This window comes from Leptodactylus fuscus, chromosome 1, assembly GCF_031893055.1.
Source record: "Leptodactylus fuscus isolate aLepFus1 chromosome 1, aLepFus1.hap2, whole genome shotgun sequence".
Classification (NCBI taxonomy): Eukaryota; Metazoa; Chordata; class Amphibia; order Anura; family Leptodactylidae; genus Leptodactylus; species Leptodactylus fuscus.
This window is the reverse complement of record NC_134265.1, coordinates 252,084,476-252,088,668: the sequence shown is the minus strand read 5'-3', so window position 1 is coordinate 252,088,668 and position 4,193 is coordinate 252,084,476.

Here is a 4,193-nt window from a genome sequence, read left to right as displayed (position 1 = left end):
AACAAGCTGGAATAACAGTGTTCTGCTAATAAAGGTTATTTATTAAACCTCCCATATTCCTGACCTCAAAATTGCCAAATGCCTAAACTCCTCCCCATGATAAAAACATATAAAACATGCAGGCTAAACAGTAAAAAATATCTAAAACAAAGAAGCCAATAATATCTATTTCAATCTACAGTAATGGATACTGTGATTAGTGTCCATTATGCAAAATATTAGATACAGTATAATACTTTGTCAAGGAGGTTACAATATAAGTTTTTTGGTCAACAGGAAGCATATACTTGTTTATTTCTAATATATTACAATTATTATTTGTGCTAGCTGGCCATTAATTCCAGAGAACTGTACATATGAAAAGTGTCCACATACATAATGTAAAAATAGGTACAATAAACGTGTACTAAGTGGTTACTGAGTGACTGATAAAGTGGGAGAAGTTCAGGCACTTGTTTACTTATAACATACAAAGGAAGGGAAAAGGAGACAGTGAGGATGAGTGGCTCATATGGTAAAGTAGTAGCAGCATAGTTACTGTAGGTTGTGTGGGAAGATTGGCTCAGTGGTAGCAGCAGCAGACCCAGTGTTATGACCTGGTCTCTGCGGTCTCAGCCTGTTAGGTTCAGGCATAGAGTGTCTGAACAGCATTCTGCGCATGGATCATCTGATGTACTGTAGGGGTAAGTTCACACTAGGCATGCTGTTTCTGCAGTAGCACTGAAGCATGGATCACATGATGAGTTGCCTTGTGGATCAGTGCTTGGTGTGTCTTGGCCTCTGAAGGGGTTAAACGGCTCTATCAGCAAAATCAAGCTGATAGAGCCCCACATATGTGTGAATATTGAAGGCTATTCAGGCACCATAGATGTTAAATTAAACTACCCCCCCCCCCCCCCCGTTTTAAAATAATACCCTAAAAAAGAATGTGATCTACTTACTGAATGTGCACGCTGGGTTCCCATTCATTTCAATGGGAGCCGGCATACGAGCGCTCCCCATTGAAATGATTGGGCTGCTTTTTTCACTACGAGCGCTTCCATTGAAGTGAATGGGAAGTGCTAGCGTGTACGGCTAGCTCTGCTCATGCCGAGCCGTACACGCGAGCACTTCCCATTCACTTCAATGGGAGCGCTCGTAGTGAAAAAAGCAGCCCATTCATTTCCATGGGGAGCCGGCTCGTATGCCGGCTCCCATTGAAATGAATGGGAACTGCTTTATATGCGCTGAATCTGAATGTGTTTTAACGTTCAGAATCAGGCAGCGTATCAGTAGTGTGAATGCACCCTTAGGTGAGTTATTTTTCCGGCTGTGTCCGCGACCACTCAGGCAAGTTAGTCGGGCCCACGGCTACTTCTAGTTGTGCAAGGCAGGGTGTAAGAGTATCACACACTAGATATTCCAAACTGCTCATACTCTTGATTTTTGTTTTTATTTTATGTTTTTGCTTTACTTGACTGAGAAGTTATCAGTCAGGGGCCAGTCCATGGTCAGAGATCCCCAGACCATAACACCCAGACAGTCAGAGACCGACACAAAAATTCAAGTTTACATAGGTTTTACCCTGTACATTTATTTGTCAAATAAATGGTAGAAAATTAAAAAAGCCTTAACAGTCAAAAACAACAACAAAAACTCCTGCTCGTCTGAGCTGCTAACTAAACATGGTCAACACAAAGCACAGTAATGGCAGCAGTTCACACTGGAGTCTTGCCAGTTTTGACAAGGTTGTGACCAATGGCATAACTAGAAATTGTGGGCCCCGCGGCCAACTTTTGACATGCCCCCCCCACCCCCGAATGACGCTGAAGACCTCGACCAACTGACCCCTACCGCCGCCGCCACCCCCCCCCCCCCCCCGCATTTCTGCCATACTGGCCCCTGCACACAGTTTTATGTCCCCCATAGTGGCCCCAGTACATAATATTATGTCCCCATACTGGTCTCACTACACAGTATTATGTCCCCATAGTGGCCCCACTACACAGTATTATGTCCCCATACTGGCCCCACTACACAGTGGGAGCGGGCTGTCCATGCTTGGCGACCATCAAACTTAACTGAACTTGAATTGTTTAGTAAAGAGGAATGGTCCAAAATACCTTCATCCAGGATCAAGGAACTGATTAACAGCTACAGGAAGCGACTAGAGGCAAAAGGAGGATCTACTAAATATTAATGTCACTTTTCTGTTGAGGTGCCCATACTTTTGCACCGGTCAAATTTTGGTTTAATGCATATTGCACATTTTCTGTTAGTACAATAAACCTCATTTCAATCCTGAAATATTACTGTGTCCATCAGTTATTAGATATATCAAACCGAAATGGCTGTTGCAAACACCAAAATATTTAGAACTAAAAATGATTAAGATTAATAGGGGCGCCCAAACTTTTTCATAGGACTGTAAAGTGAGGAATCTGAGGAGGACATAACGACCTTCCAGAATCTTACCTGTCACCTTCTCACAGTTGGTATAGCAAGTAAGAAAAGTGCACAAAAGAAATCTCGGAGATGGGTATGTGAATAGCAAGTGGGAGGAGTGTGAAATAGAAAGCCTTGTAAGGATCCAAGATTTTGTATTAGAAGATTAGATGTTAGGAATTTCAATATCTGTGCTTCTGTCTGTCTTATTTGCATCCATCATTCCCTTCAGTGCAACACTGCTCACAGACACTGCTTTAAGGTTGCCATACCTACCAGTCAAACTTTGGTTGGCTATGCGTAGAGACATTCACAGTGGTGCCTCATTGTCCAATCCAGAATTCAAGTGGGGTATTTAAAGCTACCTAGCTAGGATTATACCCTGGGTTCTAAATCTGTTGTGATTTTTTATACCTTGACTTGTATTTTGATCTCTCTGTCTTTGGATTCCAATGACCCTGAACTTTTGTCTTTGGATACTTTTTTGTGGCTCTCGATCTCTTATATGAGAAGCCCGATTGCATGGTTGTGGATGAAGTGAGTCTCCATTCTTTTTGATATAGTTGTTGCTTTGTCAAGGACTATTGCAAAATACACATGAAAGTGCTGATTATAGGCCTATCTCCTTTTTAACACAGATCTCAAGATACTTGCAAAGATCCTGTATGATTGTTTCACTGTGTACCTTGCCACCAGGGAGGAGACAATGCAAGCAGAGCAATGGATCTTATAGATATAGCAGATGAGGCAGGAGAAAGTGCACTTTTGCTGAGCCTAGACACCGAAAAGGCATTTGGTCAACTGTCATGGCCTTCATGTTTGTAACCCTAAAAACATTTGGACTTATACAGGGTTTACTTGCATTATACTCCAGCACAATTAAACTCTGACACATCCAGATTAGGAATAGGACACAGTAGGGCTGCCTACTCTCACCCCTGATATTTGTTCTGTTCATAACCATAGCCAGTTGTTTCACTTTGCAGACATAGTTGACTATAGAATAAGACAGAGTCTCCTGTTCCCATCTCTACAGTTCAAATTTGAACTATCCACGCAAAACCACTTTAACTGTCTCCAAATAACATAGTACGCACATTTTTTTCCCACTCCAATTAGGTCTCATTCCCCACTTCCATTGATAGACTGTATAAGATGGGCATCTCCTCTAATGACTCATTTCAGACATATACCCCATTTGAAGGAACGCCAATCTTGATGCCCCAACAAGACACTCTTATGTAACTAAATGAGAGGAATCTCTTGGCATCCTAATTTCATATGTGACCTCCCATAGCACTTCCTATAAGAGAACCAATAAAAATTATTAATGTAGTGGTGTAATATACCACATAGGCTTCACAAAATTTATGATAATACACCAGATTGCTGTTGGTGCTGCAGACTGCGAATAAGCACACAGCATCAAATATTCTGGATGCATATTCTGGACATGGCTGATGATTCAGACCTTCTGGAGAACGCTTTCCCTTCCTTCAAGCTAGGAAGACAGTTAATCTTCCTAGCTTACCATAGATACTTCCTAGCTTACCTACATACAGTATACTTACCACAGTTAGGTTTCTCATAGCTAAGTACTGAAGGCAGCCAGCCCTACGTATTATACTTTCCCAATAAGCTAGAAAAAAGTGGTCCGAAATATGGAATACGTGACAGCTCTCTGAAATAATAAGTGGAAGGATTTTAAGATAATGTGGAAACCTTGGGATTCTTACTAGACAATTCTGGGACACTGAATTAAAAGAGGC